This window comes from Hyperolius riggenbachi, chromosome 6 (assembly GCF_040937935.1).
Source record: "Hyperolius riggenbachi isolate aHypRig1 chromosome 6, aHypRig1.pri, whole genome shotgun sequence".
Classification (NCBI taxonomy): Eukaryota; Metazoa; Chordata; class Amphibia; order Anura; family Hyperoliidae; genus Hyperolius; species Hyperolius riggenbachi.
This window is the reverse complement of record NC_090651.1, coordinates 252,762,340-252,778,209: the sequence shown is the minus strand read 5'-3', so window position 1 is coordinate 252,778,209 and position 15,870 is coordinate 252,762,340. Positions and strand designations below refer to the sequence as shown.

The 15,870-nt window shown below is 45.3% G+C and overlaps 1 protein-coding gene across 1 annotated transcript in view; it reads left to right on the top strand.

Annotated features, from left to right (window-relative positions):
* The first annotated feature begins 298 nt into the window (after positions 1–298).
* The window catches only part of H6PD (hexose-6-phosphate dehydrogenase/glucose 1-dehydrogenase), a 56,659-nt gene continuing 41,087 nt past the window's right edge, over positions 299–15,870 (top strand). Inside the window, exon 1 of the mRNA XM_068240694.1 lies at positions 299–491. The gene's annotated coding sequence lies outside the window, so the exon portion shown is untranslated. The remainder of the gene's footprint in view (positions 492–15,870) is intronic.

The window sequence follows — 15,870 nt, the reverse complement described above, 5'->3', positions numbered from 1 at the left end:
TGTGACATTAATGGTATACAAAGCACTGTGATCATTGATGATCCTAGAAGCAAGAAGTGAAGACATGTGCAGTGGTAAAATAGCTTAACGTTTAACCCCTTTCAACTCTATCCATAGTTACAATTAATTTCTATAATAGAAGCCAATCAACCAAGCACATTGGAACAATTTGCTGTACTCAGTGGCATAAATTCGATACTCCAGCATTTCCTGATTTCTGACGACGGTGAAGTTCCTCATCACGTGGGAGGAAGTGGAAGAGGCGGCCAGCATCCTCATCACAGGAGAGGAAGTGAAGGTGGGTGGTCAGTGCTCTCATCACATGGGATGAAGAGGAGAGGAGGGGGCGGCCAGTGTTCTCTGCAGCGTCAGCACACAGGAGGAAGAGGTGTTCGGAAACGTAGCGTAACCCGGAGCTGCTCTTTCATGTAGAAGCCACTTTCGGTTTTGACGCGACCTAAAGCTGACTGTAGATGGCGCTGCTGTGACAGGTTTGAATGTACTTTATATCTGCAGAACGCAATATCGGTCCAATGGTGCAGGTGCATATGTAGCAGCGCTGTGTACTGTTGTCCAGTATCCAGCAAGCATGACCTGGGTGAACATTGCCCTGCAGTATATACAATATGTAAGACACATGCATTCTCTCACAATGTCATTTGTTAATGTACAGCAAGGATTCATTTCCTAGATTTTGACACGTACAGTACAGTGAAGTTATGTTCTATTTCACCAACCATTTGGGGGGGAAAGTTCAAGGACATGACCTCCTTCCTCACGTTTGCAATAGAGATGTGATGTGAAATGCTACTTTACACTTTCATTTTCTCTGCAATTACCAGAACTGGAGGCATTTGAACTGGAACATAGCTTAGCACTAAGGGAGCTAAAGAATGATCTGGCCTCCTATACGCGCTAAATGGAACTTGGCGGAGGTGCCAATAAATGACCACCTTTGCCGAGGCACATTGGGCAGCAATCAGCGGATAGATTATTCCGAGAGTATTGTTCTTCTCACTCTGCCTGCGCCATGACATCACTGACACTGCTTCATCTGCCCTCCACCCCAGAGCTGGGACAAGGTCTTCCAGCACCCAAGGCTGAGACACCAAAGTGCGCCCCTTCATCCCTCCCGCCCCAGCTGTCATACACTGATTGCTATTAGGCTAAGAGGCGTCCCAGGACCCCCAATCACTAGTTATTTGGCTTGCAGTCACTGCCATGTATCCCCTTTTCTTATTTCTCTCTGCTTCAAACATAATAGGGGTATGATAGCGGAGTGATATGTGTGCCCCCTCCTACACTGCACCCTGAGGCTGGAGCCTTTCTCACCTCTGTTTTGGCCCGGCCCTACTCCACCCTCGCAATGCAACAGAACAGTCTGTACAGCCTCAACCCTGCAGTGTTACCTGAGGGTCCCCTGAACAATGCTGGTTGTCGTTGACGTTCCTTGACCACTCACCCGGTCTCCTCTGTTTCTGTTTTTTTCCCTACCTAAATGCTGCCTGCAGCCTCTCCCAGGTCAGCCGGGTTGGGCATTATTGCACAGGCTGTGGCACGATTGCACGCATCCTACATTGCGCAGTCGGGAGCGTGCTGCACATGACGTCATAACTGTTATTCGCAGAGTGCTCCTGGCTGCGGGCGTGCAATGTGGGACATGCACACCAGGGTCAGCGCTTCCAAGGGCATTTAGGTGGTGGGGGAGGGGGGGAGCGGTGGGCAACAGGACAGCTCCCCATACATGCATGTCCCTCCTCCCCTCCCCATTTCTCCTTGTTAGTTCAGCTCTGGTATCCTTTAAAGGGAAACTGAGGTGGGAGACCTATGTAGGCTGACATATGTATTTCCTTTTCAACAATGCACATTGCATGGCTGTCTTGCTGATCCACTGCCTCTAATACTTCTAGCCATAGGTCCTAAACAAGCATGCAGACATACCTGTCAAAAATCTGACAAAACAAGCTGCATGCTCATTTTGGGGTGTGAATCAGATAGTATTGACTAGAAAGACAGGACTACCAAGCAGCTGATATTCATACCTCCCAACTTTTTGAGATGAGACAGCGGGACACTTAAGCCATGCCCCCGACACACACCCCAACCACACACCCCTGACACACCCCTAGTCAATCATTATATATATACCATTCCTTCTCGTGCACGGGCATCTAGTGTTCTCCGCTTCCTGCTTCCTGTGGCGTCACAGGAAGTAGATGGAAGCAAGAGATACCCGTACGCGAGAAGGAATGGTAAGACTGCCTGCTCCGCTGCGCTCTTATCTCTGCATACAGGGGGACACTGGGGGGCACATTCGGAGGGAGGGGGGGACAATACTATCCCAGACCCGCATCCCACACACCGCATCCGCCGGCTGGGGCCTCAATCATTTCTTTTGCACATCTGACCCCACAGCCGCCCGGGACACTGGGGGGTCATAACGGGATAGCGGGACAGCCCCCCCCCCCCCAAATCGGGACTGTCCCGCCGAAAACGGGACGGTTGGGGGCTATGTGATATTGTTTAACTCCTTAGTGGTATTGACAGTTATACATGTCAATACAAAACATGCTGTGAACAGTATTGACATGCATACATGTCAATACTCTCTTGCACTGTATACTAGACCCTTGCTTGACACATTTTGGCAAGTTACAGGAAAAAAGTTATGAAAATTAATTGGATTACTTTTTGCACAGAAATCCTGAGGAAATTGAACGCCAGGGAGGTTAAAGGGAACCGGAACTGAGGATATGGATTTTTCCTTTTAAAATAATACCAGTTGCCCGACTCTCCTGCTGAATCTTGTGTCTCTAATACTTTTACACACAACCCCTGAACAAGCATGCAGATCAGGTGCTCTGACTGAAGTCAGACTGGATTAGCTACATGCTTGTTTCAGGTGTGTGATTCTGCCACTACTGCAGCCAGAGATCAGCAGGACTACCAGGCAACTAGTATTGTTTAAAAGGAAACATCCATATTCCTCTCAGTTAGGCTAGAAACCCACTAGGAGAGCTTTTCTGAGCGCTTTGTGATTTGAAAAGCTCTAGCTAATGTAATGCTATGGGTGTGATCCCACTTGAGTGATGTGATTTTATAAAAATCCCCCATAGCATTGCATTACCAAGAGCTTTTTCAAATCACTCACGCTTACAAAGCGCTCCCAGTGGGTTTCTGGCCTTAAGGTTCCCTTTAAAAGGAAATAAATATGGCAGCCTCCATATCCCTCTCACCACAGGTTCCTTTTAACCTGCCCACCAGAAGTCGCTCCATGGCCAGTCTTTTACAAATAGTCCACCTACTTAAAACACTGAAGTTAGGCCTCATACATAGAAAATTAGTGTAGGGTTAGGTAGGACAGTTGTCTAAAGTTGGGATAAGGGCATATTAAATTATTATTTTATGGAAAGAATTAGAATGTGCATTATGCCATTTTCCAAGTAAGATAATTATGTAGAAGAGCAGATTAGTCGAGGTGTTTTGCAGAAGTGGGTAGCAAGGTAGGATTTATCTCTTTCCTATTTACATGAAATCTTCTCATGGTTGACCGTTGCCTCTACAAATGATGATGTTATAGGAAGTTACTATTGTGACTGATAATTGTTTCAGAAAACTGGCCAAAAGTAACTGTGCTGGTTGAACAGTTTTGTGAATTCTCCAAGTTCTGAGCATAGTGCTAACATCACCAGCAAGATGGTAGTTCCCATTCAAACAAAAAAGATGCAGCAGAAATGAGCTGTGGTAAGGTAATAACAGTGGAAACCGTATACAGTGCATGTTTGCCAGTTGTCAGACAATATGTAATTGTGAGCTCAGCACTTTTGTTTCAATCGTTTTTATTGGGTTTTATAAGATAAGAAGTTAACATAAATCTGCACAGACTGAGCTCAACACTTTTGAATCTGGGTTGAATTACAAAGTTAAGTGTGATCTAGAGCCAGCCTAGGGCAGATTTTTCTGGGCATAAGCGTGAGCACTGCATTACAGATGTATTTTCTACCACTTCAGAAATATGATTTACTAATTCAGAAAATCTTAGGGTCTCTTCTTACTTAAAACTGCGTTTTGTCGCATCGCACCAAAACATTGTGTTCTCTAACAGTAGTAGTAATAGTACAATGGGTATTCATACAAAACTGGCACGGGGACACTTGGGGGCAGAGTGCAACTGAAAAACTGCTTGCCTTGCTCCTGCAAAAGTTCCAGCAGTGTTAATTACTATTCCCCCTCCAGGCCGCCATGGACTCAGGGGGCAAGATGTAATTCGGCTGCCAGCTATTGAGATCCGTTGCCCATTTTTTACCGCAGGGTAACACTAAAGCAATGAAAGTCTATGGGACATTTCATACTTGATGCAATATGCTGGAAGCTTTGCACCTGACGTGAATGCATCAGCGCATTATGGGTCAACGTCGGCAGGTGTGTGTGTGTGTGTGTGTGTATTTTAGCTTCCTTACAATTCTTATTTTGGCCACAGGCAGTGAGCACTAAAATCCTCACTTATAGTTTGGTTTGCTGCCAAAAATTGTATTACAGTGTATCAATGGGAGTGTATACGAGGCTTCTTTTTAGTGGTGAGCTACTCATCCAATCGCACTGCAATGCCAACACAGGTGGCTAATGTGATACTGGCCCGAGTCTGATACAATAGTCTCTCACAATTTCTTTTTTTTTTTTTTTTTTTTTTTTTTTTTTTTTTTTTTTTTAGGGGGGGGGGGGGGGGTTGAGAAAACATGTACAACACCCGCCTTAAGCCGTGTGAGAGGCGGCGGCCAAAGCCGTCAGCCAATCAGCGGGTACGGGGCCGGTGCGAATGAACGCATTACGGTTGCCTGGCAACCTCCATAATAAAATTAGACCATGCCATGTCGCCCTGTGCTATGACTCAAGTCGCAGGATAGAAACAGGACCCGCAGCTCGAGACACACACAGACAGCCATGAAAGGCATGAAAACAAAATAAACTAAATTAGCTACTCCATATCACGCCGAAGGTAGGGTATATTACCCAAACGCATAACTAATAAGCTGGCAACGTGATGGTTAATTAGATCCTCTCATGCGCTGTGGTCAGCACATATCGAGGTGGGACAAGAGAGGTGAGTAAGAAGAGTGTAAAAGTACACCCACCCATGCAAGACTGTATGACCGTTATGGTAGAAAAATAAACCATTGCAAAGATTGAAAAATGGAAGATCCATTAATTCTATGAAGATACAGAATTTACGTAAAAAGTACAAAAACTAGTTGTCAGAACGGTCATACATACACAGGGGAGAAATGAGGATAATGGCGGTCAGCGAGGGTACAAGAGGAGAGAAAGAGCCATCAGGGATCGAGATAGCAAGCCAAATTGACGTGATCGTTTAGGCCTAAGGGGCCTATAGCGTCAGTCTTAAAAATCCACTTTGATTCAAGTTGAAGGAGCAATTTCTTCCTATTGCCCCATCTGCGTGGAAGTTTGCAATAATCCACACAGGCAAATGATAAAAGGTTAGGGTCAGAGCCGTGGGCAGTAGTCCTGTGCTCCACTACTCTGGGACAGCGCATTCCCTTTGGTAATAATCAGACATGTTCCAAAATCCTGTCTTTGACCATTCTGGTTGTCTTAATTGCTTTTTTTTTTTTGCTACCTGTAGGACTAGCTATGTCGTCTATACCTTAATACCTTATGGTGTCCTTGCCAACGTTTTTACGTTGGCAAGACGACCAGAATGGTCAAAGACAGGATTTTGGAACATGTCCGATTATTACCAAAGGGAATGCGCTGTCCCAGAGTAGTGGAGCACAGGACTACTGCCCACGGCTCTGACCCTAACCTTTTATCATTTGCCTGCATGGATTATTGCAAACTTCCACGCAGAGGGGGCAATAGGAAGAAATTGCTCCTTCAACTTGAATCAAAGTGGATTTTTAAGACTGACGCTATGGGCCCCTTAGGCCTAAACGATCACGTCGATTTTGGCTTGCTATCTCGACCCCTGATGGCTCTTTCTCTCCTTGTACCCTCGCTGACCGCCATTATCCTCATTTCTCCCCTGTGTATGTATGACCGTTCTGACAACTGGTTTTTGTACTTTTTATGTAAATGATGTATCTTCACAGAATTAATTGATCTTTCATTTTTCAATCTTTGCAATTGTTTGTTTTTCTACCATAACGGTCATACAGTCTTGCATGGGTGGGTGTACACCCCAGGGTTTTTTTTTCATCCTTGGAGTGGTCTTACTGTTCCTTTTTTCTCCCTACCTCTACTCTCGAGGGATCTCTGTTCCTACGACCCGTGTCCCGCTCACTGCCCTTCTTCCCACTGTTTCCCCCCCCCCCCCCTTTTTTCTCACCCCCCTTTTCTTCCTGACTCTTTTTCACTGCCCCACTTTTACACTATTCTTCCTCACCTCTCTGTTGTCCAACCTCTGACCTGGGGCCACCCCGATATGTGCTGACCACAGCGCATGAGAGGATCTAACTAACCATCACGCTGCCAGCTTATTAGTTATGCGTTTGGGTAATATACCCTACCTTCGGCGTGATATGGAGTAGCTATTTTAGTTTATTTTGTCTTCATGCCTTTAATGGCCGCCCGTGTGTGTCTCGAGCTGCGGGTCCTGTTTCTATCCTGCGACCCGAGTCATAGCACAGGGCGACATGGCATGGTCTAATTTTACTATTATGGAGGTTGCCAGGCAACCGTGATGCGTTCATTCGCTGACGGCTTTGGCCGCCGCCTCTCACACGGCTTCAGGGCGGCACAGGTCGCCATGGCAACACTCCCCTGCTCCACTAGAGTATGCATCCTCTATGTACGTGGTGACGCTGAGCGCCGCCCGTGTTGATGCACTCTTTGTTTCAACCTATGGTCTGGCCCCACGTCACACAGGACGGATGGGCGGGACTTCTTACAGAAGAAGGCTATTTTAATGGCCTCCTCCATCCAGCACATTGTGCACGATAGGCCTCCGAAGAAGCAAGGCTCACCCCATTGTGAAACGGTCGTAAGGCCTACTAGCGCCCACAGTGCCTCCCCACTCCAACCAGAGCACGATACGTACCACCAGTTTTAGACATGTTTATGTGTACCATTCACTGATATGCATGTACACCTGCTGCTATTGCATTAAACTACAGTGCCAGACATTTTTGCTTTTTTCCTTCTTGTGACTGATCTTTTACAAAAGCACTCTCTGGAAAGGATTTAATCAAAGATCATGGCCAGCCTCTACACTCGCTTACACACTATCCTGACTGTTGGACTGAGCAGCTGCTTCTCAGTAAGTGATTTTGAAAATAAAGAAAACCCTGATAATCCCCCATGAGGAGATGCACTGAGTGGAGCTTTAGGCCCTTTGCACACTGGAGACCTGTTGAATTGCACCACGGTACTCTTCCCTGCTACTGCTCATCGCAAGGGATATGCAAGTCTATGGAGACTTGCATTGTGGACGCAATGGAAGTATCCAAATCACTGCAATGCTGTTGCAAACTCTGCACCACATGAACTGTGCCTACCGCAGTGAGCGTGCTTCACGGGAGCGCAGCGTGCATGCACAAACCCACGGGAATCTTAGCGTTGTACTTCCTGCCCTGCAGGGAGTACGTCACTAAGGGGGGACGGGCATATGCATATTACCCTGTCGCCACACAGTGGTGCACGTTTATATGAAGACCGGGGGCCTAACAATAGACCCTGCAAGGGATGCAGCCGCAGGAGGTCCAGAAGCTGTTTGTGGGGGATATTTTCCCTGTCCTTGGAGACTAACAACTAAGGGCACAGAGAGAGAAAAGAACTTTCTGCTCTCTGCACAATTGTTCTAATGACTGCGTCTGCTCAGCCACTGATATAGAATCATGCCAAGATTTGTAGACAGTCCCTATTCAGTGTACAGCAGGGTCTTGTGTACAGCGCCCTGTCTCCAGCCTTTCCACCCTTCCCCAAGTGCTGTGTACTGTAGTGATGCTGGAGGAGTCTGCAGATTCAGTTCTGCTCCATCAGTCGTGGACAGAGCGAGTGTAATAAGAAGCTGAGGCTGGGAGCACACTCGTATGTCAGTTTTCTGTATGCGGTTTCTGGTCACCATGTGTGCCTGTATGTGTGAAAACATACATGTTTTACCACAGATCTAATTTAATTGATATAGAAAATGTGCGCAGTACTTCACTGCTGCTCAGTTTACCTGCAGACAGCAAGGGGGGGGGGGGAGATAGAGGGCCCCATTTAAAGTTTCGCAGGGAGGCTCAGTGATTTCTACTTACGCCCCTGATGAAGACTGATTTGTGCAGTGATGTGACGGCAGGCTCCCCTATCTCGTGATGACTACACCATTTAAGTGTAAAACCGGCCTAAAGGTGAATTCTTCTTTGGTTATAAAATTCCCATAAGCAGATCAGTGTTGCTCAAGTCTTTTTGCATTAATGTTTCTCTCCATTTCAGTTAAGAGTTAGCTAAGAGCTTCCAAAACTGCTAGGGCCTGAGCCCACTGATGCAGTTGTATCCGCTTTTCAGTTACACATCAATGCAGAAATGCAGAAAAGCGGACAAACTGATACAACTGCGTTAGTGGGCTCAGGCCCTTAGGGCCTATTTCTACTACAATTTCTGTATCAAACATGCAACACAAGTTGGTGAATGGAGCTATTTCCATTCAATGTGAATTTTTGGACGCAATACGGTGCATAAAAAATCTGGATGGTATTCTGCATTTGCATGCGGGTGGTATCTGGATGCGATTCGCTGCTAATGGAATTCAATGGGGCCGCATATATCCGCGGATTTACCCAGCAAGCACTTATGACGTGTTGTTGCTAGGCAGTTTTCAAATCGCAACGCGTATTTTAGCATAAAAACGTATGCGTAACTCGTATCCGCATTAAAAACTGATGTGGATTTCCGTACACAATTTAAACGCTTGCTAGGGGAAATAGGCTCTTGGTAGGTTTAAATCTCACTTCTTTGCAACCATACAAATAGTACTCAGTTAGGACAACACCTGAACTGAGAGGGAAATGGAGGTTGACATATTTATTTCCTTTTTAAATCCTGCAAATTGCCTGGCTGTCCTGCTGATCATCCAATAACTGATACTTTTAGCCATAGACCCTGAACAAGCATGCAGATCAGGGACTCTGACTGAAACTTGACTGGATTGGCCACATGTTTGTTTTAGTTGTGTCATTCAGACATTACTGATGCATGAAAGTTTGGCAGGACACCAGGCAACTGGTATTGTTTAAAAGGAAATAAATATGGCAGCCCCTTTTTATCCCTCTCACTTCAAGCGCCCTTTAACCACTTGAGGACCACAGTGGTAAAACCCCTAAAGACCAGGCTGTTTGTTTCATAATTGGCCACTGCAGCTTTAAGGCCAAGCTGCAGGGACGCACCACACCGCACACAAGTGGTTTCTCTTCCCCAGCCCCCCCCCCCTTTTTCTCCCCGCCAACAGAGAGCTTCTGATCACCCTTTTTGTGTGTCCTTCTTTTTTTTTCTTCTCTCTCCCTCCAATCCCTTCACCCCCCCCCCCCCCCCAGCCAGCCAGCCAGTCACGCGATCGGCTGTCATAGGCTTCTGCCTATGAGAGATGATCACTCTCTTGTCCCCCAGGGGGACAGCCGGCTGTCCCCAGTACAGCGCTGCTGCTGATCGTGTAAATAGACGTCGATCACGCCGTCTAACAGTCTCCCGGCGGCAATAGCACTCGGAGACTGACGGCGGGGCGGAGCTCCGCCACCCAAGAAGGAGATGCGCACGCACCCTGCGCACGATCTCCTTCAGTAGCCAATCGGCGTCAGGCGGTCCTGGGGCTGCCACCGCGGCCATGCCCATTGGCGTGGAGCGGTCTTAAAATAATTAAGGACAAGCGAGGCGAAAATAAACGAATGAAATAAACGATTGTATCCATCTTCCTGCTCCTAAAAAATAACGTAAGATATTCCACAGTTTTATTTTATGTTTAAATCTACTTTTTAAGTTTTAACTGTTTTTTTATTGTTTTTGCTCAGTGACAAATTCATTGAAGTATGCAAGAGCTAATATCTATGAACTACTGACTTTTTTTTTTTTTTTTCTCTTTCTTGCTCTCAGAAGCCATTTTCTGCTAGGAAAGTGTTTTATAGTTGTCATTTTTTATCAGTGAGGCTACACTAGTCTTACCCAGTCCTGACTCGGACAGGAACTGCCACTTACATATCTGATGTTTAACTCTTTCAGGCAGAGAAAGAAAAAAGGAACACAGAATAGTCTAGCTCATCATGTCACATGTCACCTCGGGTATCCTTTAAAATACAGACTTCCCAGATTCCCTCATCTTGCAGCAAGAGTTAAAGCACACCTGAAGGGAGAGGCATATGGAGACTGATATATATATATATATATATATATATATATATATATATATATATATATATATATATATATATATATATATATATATATATATATATATATATATATATATATATATATATATATATATATATATATATATATATATATATATATATATATATATATATATATATATATATATATATATATATATATATATATATATATATATATATATATATATATATATATATATATATATATATATATATATATATATATATATATATATATAATTTTTTTTTTTTTTTTTTTTTTTTTTTTTTTTTTTTACAATGCATATTACTTGGCTTTCCTGCTGATTCTCTGCTTCTGATGCTACGTACACACATGCGACAATGATCGTTCGTTGAGAACGACGAACGAACTTTAATTGATGAAAGAACGACCTAAATAAAGTTAGTTTTTTAAATGTGTGTAACGATCTGATCGTTGGAACGAACGTTACATCACATAAAGCAACTATTGCGCTTGCGCATAAAAATGAGAAGTTTCATGGAGAAATAGTGAAATGCGCATGTCAAGCCTAGTGTTGGGCGAACAGTGTTCGCCACTGTTCGGGTTCTGCAGAACATCACCCTGTTCGGGTGATGTTCGAGTTCGGCCATATGGCCGAACTAAGAGCGGATGGCCAAACGTTACCCGAACGTTCGGCTAGCGCTGTGATTGGCCGAACGGGTCACGTGGTTCGGACCCGAACGCGCTCTGATTGGCCGAACGGGTCACGTGGTTCGGGTAGATAAATACCCGATCCACGTCATTTCTCCGCCATTTGTCTGTGGGTTTAGCTTTGGGTAGGCAGGCAGGGTAGTTCTCTCTCCAGCCAGGCTAGCCAGGGTCCCCCGGTCATTGTGTCGCTGCTGGGAATAGTAGTACACCGCTCACCCACACTATATAGCATTGTGTTTACTGCCACTCTGTGTCTGCTGGGAACAGTAGTACACCGCTCACCCTGTATAGCATTGTGCTCTGTGTCGCTGCTGGGAATAGTAGTACACCGCTCACCCACACTATATAGCATTGTGTTTACTGCCACTCTGTGTCTCTGCTGGGAACAGTAGTACACCGCTCACCCTGTATAGCATTGTGCTCTGTGTCGCTGCTGGGAACAGTAGTACACCGCTCACCCACACTATATAGCATTGTGTTTACTGCCACTCTGTGTGTCTGCTGGGAACAGTAGTACACCGCTCACCCTGTATAGCATTTTGCTCTGTGTCGCTGCTGGGAACAGTAGTACACCGCTCACCCACACTATATAGCATTGTGTTTACTGCCACTCTGTGTCTCTGCTGGGAACAGTAGTACACCGCTCACCCACACTATATAGCATTGTGTTTACTGCCACTCTGTGTCTCTGCTGGGAACAGTAGTACACCGCTCACCCACACTATATAGCATTGTGTTTACTGCCACTCTGTGTGTCTGCTGGGAACAGTAGTACACCGCTCACCCACACTATATAGCATTGTGTTTACTGCCACTCTGTGTGTCTGCTGGGAACATGACTGCATGGCGGCAAAATGCATGCTATCCGCACGCTTCTTGTCCTCATGCAAGGCCTGGGTTGTTGTGTCTCAAAGCATGGCCTTCTCCTCCTGCACCTCCTCCTGTTCCATCACGTGTGCTGCTGCTGGGTTAGCGTTGCCGGTCCCTGTTTATGGAACCTCTTATCTTTATTACATTTATGACTGCATGGCGGCAAAATGCATGCTATCCGCACGCTTCTTGTCCTCATGCAAGGCCTGGATTGTTGTCTCAAAGCGTGGCCTTCTCCTCCTGCGCCGCCCTCCTCCTGTTCCATCACGTGTGCTGCTGCTGGGTTAGCGTTGCCGGTCCCTGTTTATGGAACCTCTTATCTTTATTACATTTATGACTGCATGGCGGCAAAATGCATGCTATCCGCACGCTTCTTGTCCTCATGCAAGGCCTGAGTTGTTGTGTCTCAAAGCGTGGCCTTCTCCTCCTGCGCCGCCCTCCTCCTGTTCCATCACGTGTGCTGCTGCTGGGTTAGCGTTACCGGTCCCTTTTCCTGGAACCTCTTATCTGTATTACATTTATGACTGCATGCCGACAAAAAGCATGTTACCTGTGCAAAGAAAACAGACATTTCCCGCATTTAAAAGACAGTTTTCCCTTTGAAACTTTAAAACGATTTTCTCAAAAACTATAAGCTCTTTTTGCTAAAAAATTTTTCCTCTTGTACCCACTACCAAGGTGCACATACCCTGTAAATTTGGGGTATGTAGCATGTAAGGAGGCTTTACAAAGCACGAAAGTTCTGGTCCCCATTGACTTCCATTATGTTCGGAGTTCGGCGCGAACACCCGAACATCGCGGCCCTGTTCGGCGAACGTTCGCGAACCCGAACATCCAGGTGTTCGCCCAACACTAGTCAAGCCTAGTACAAATGACCGTTTCCAACGATGTACTACTTTTGCAAACGATCGTCGTTGGTAAAAATCCGCCAAGCTAGATCGTTCGTATTTAACAATCTAGCTCGTCCATTGTTAGACTTAATGATCGTTGGTTGCTTTTTTTTAAACGATCGTCGTTTGAAACGATCATTTCAAACGACTATAGTCGCATGTGTGTACGCACCTTAATACCTTTTTAGCCATAGCCCTTGAACAGACATGCAGATCAGATGTTTCTGACAGAAGTGTGACTGGATTAGCCTCATGCTTGTTTCAGGTATAAAATTCTGACGTTACTGACAGAAAGCTCAGCAGGACTGCCAGGCAATTGGTATTGTTAAAAGGCAATAAATATGTCAGCCTCTATATCCCTCTCCCTTCAGGTGTCCTTTAAGTTATGTATAGATACTAGAGCATTAATAAAGACTTTATCATCTCATGCAAAATTATACCATCTGTACAGATACCCCACAAAGTGATTTAGCAATCTATCCTGGCAAATCAGCACGTGAGCAGTATAATTCCACAATGTTCTCCCCAGGCTCTTTTAGCCGGGTGCTCCACCCGGCTAGATTTGGTGACCACCCGGCTGTCATCGGCTCACCTCCTCACATCCTCCTATGCTGTAAGCAGAGTTGCCCTGCATTTCCATCTCAACCCACCCGGCTACTTTTTCATGCCACCCGGCTACTTTTTCATGCCACCCAGCTGGAAAAAAATTCTGGGGAGAACACTGATTCCATATTGATTTTCCCACGGCGGGGTACCATTTTCTCTTCCCCTTCCCTTCTTCCTAAAAAAAACAAAAACAAAAAAAACCCCCAAAAAACAAAACAAACCAGGCTGCTGGGCTGGAGAGCTCATTCCCAAAAAGTTGCACTAGCTCTCATTTAATGATCATTGTAGGTGACAGAAATTGAGCATCTGTACATAGCTGAATTAGCCACACACAGCAGAAGCCATTGTTGCTCAATTGCACCACCTGCACTAAGCCAGCAATTGGCAGCAAAGTTTGGCGCGTTTGCCTGCCAGTTTCTATTAGAAATATTGCAGAACTGCTGGTTTTGTGGATAGTGCGAAACAAAGTAAGCAAATGAAAAGGTGACATTTTTGCAATATGTAGAGGTGAATTGAGTGGATTGCATTTCCTCAACAGAAGTGAAATATTCCTTTCATTGATATGGTTGGTGTAGTTTCCTATCTTGCATATGATGTAGATGTGTGATATGGCAAGGTATGGTACCAAGTGTTGTCCTCTTGGTTTAGTAATACAGAGCTAGTGGCTGTTCTCTGCCGATGGTGCTGTCTTCCCAACAATAAATAACCTCAGGAGTCCAGCCTTTATACTGTCTCAGCAGAGCTGTCTTGCAGGTGATGTATTGGATCACAGGAATGCTGGGATAGTTCTTGGCTGTGATCTCTCAGAAGAGACTGACTGACTGTGTGGTTCGCTGCATTCTACAGAAATCGCTGCTCTGGGGTTTTATGCAAATTTTCTTAGTGTAAAATGCTTTTCTGATCGCTTTTGTACAGAAGTGACTGGAATATCGATCAGAAAAATGTCAGAGATCAGATCGGACCTGTCGGAAATTATCAATTCGACCCATCTATCTGATGAGAAATGGCATGGTGTGTGCCAGGCATTAGACCTTATGTTGCTAGGATTGCAGTCTCATCTGTAAAAAAAAAAAAAAAAAAAAAAAAAAAGTGCACAGGTTCTGTTGCTGATTAAGGCTGGTTTCACAGTGGGACGTTGCGTTTTAGGTGGCGTTATGGTCGCATAACGTGCCCTTAACGCAACGCCTGGTGGTGTTGGAGCAGGACGCTACCAAGAGCCGCGTTACAAGCAGCTCTTGGTGCGCCTGCTCTGTCGGAGGCACTGTGGAGACCACGTGAGCGGAGCTCTCCACATCACGTGGTCCCGCCAGCCAATCCGCGGCTGCTCCAGGATGTAAGCACTGCAAGTGCAGTGAATAATAAGTAGCCATGTGCCTGGCTACGTAGCGGCCTCTCCCCGCCTCCTCTCCACCCATAAATTGGGGGAAAAAAACCTACTGAGCATGTGCAAACCGTCTAACGCAGCTTAGCTGCGTGTAAAGTACTGCATGCAGTACGTTATGTAGACGTGCTGCGTTACAATGTAACGCAACGTGGGCACTGTGAACAGCCCATTGATTTTTCATTGCTGTGCGTTGGGGTGCGTTACAGGCTGCTCTAACGTGCGCCTGTAACGTCCCACTGTGAAACCAGCTTAAAGCAAACCTGTCCTCTCACAATCCTAGAAAACTCAGTCTTTAATATGAAAATGTTATACAGTGTTTAAAAATGTCCAGATCCTGTTTTGTGTGTGCACTCCAAATGTATTATTTACCTGGTATCTGTCAGAAAACATGATTTCTGAAGCTAGAGTGCTATAAAAGTCATGTGACCTATCCCGTAAACTCATAATCCAATAAAACTGGAGAAAGTTTTGTGGCATGCACATGTTGTTAATTCCAGCTAAGCTAGTTAGGAGTTCAGTGACCTGTCTGCTATAGCACTTTCATTCACTGAAAAAGGCATACCGTGCTTTACCACAAGGCAGTCTTTTGGGGTTTGTGCTTTTTACCAAGCTAGAAGAAGCCTATACCATTGAAAAATCTTTTGTAAAGTTCTGTACAGAATTTGGAGGATGGTGAGATGCAAGAGCCTGATATGTTCACCCTACAGGCACCACATCTAGTACGTTTGCAAATAAGCATTGCAGCTATTTATTGGGTGGAATTCAGTGTAACTGTATAGGTACTACAAGGACCATTCATCAGGTCAAGCCATGGTTAGGCCAAATACAATTTTGCTTTCCTAAAACATTTGGTTTCATGTGCGCAAAGTGTCTACACATAATGCATCACTTCAGCTCAGTGAGTGAATATGCAAATCATTCCTTAAAAAGCCAGTCATAGATCCAGAGCCACTGAGTTACAGCACACTTATAGCCTATTAATTTTACAGAGCCATAGAATCTATCTATCTATGTTTCAGGCTCTTTTGACCTAATCAGTGTAATGCCTAGTACACACAATGAGGC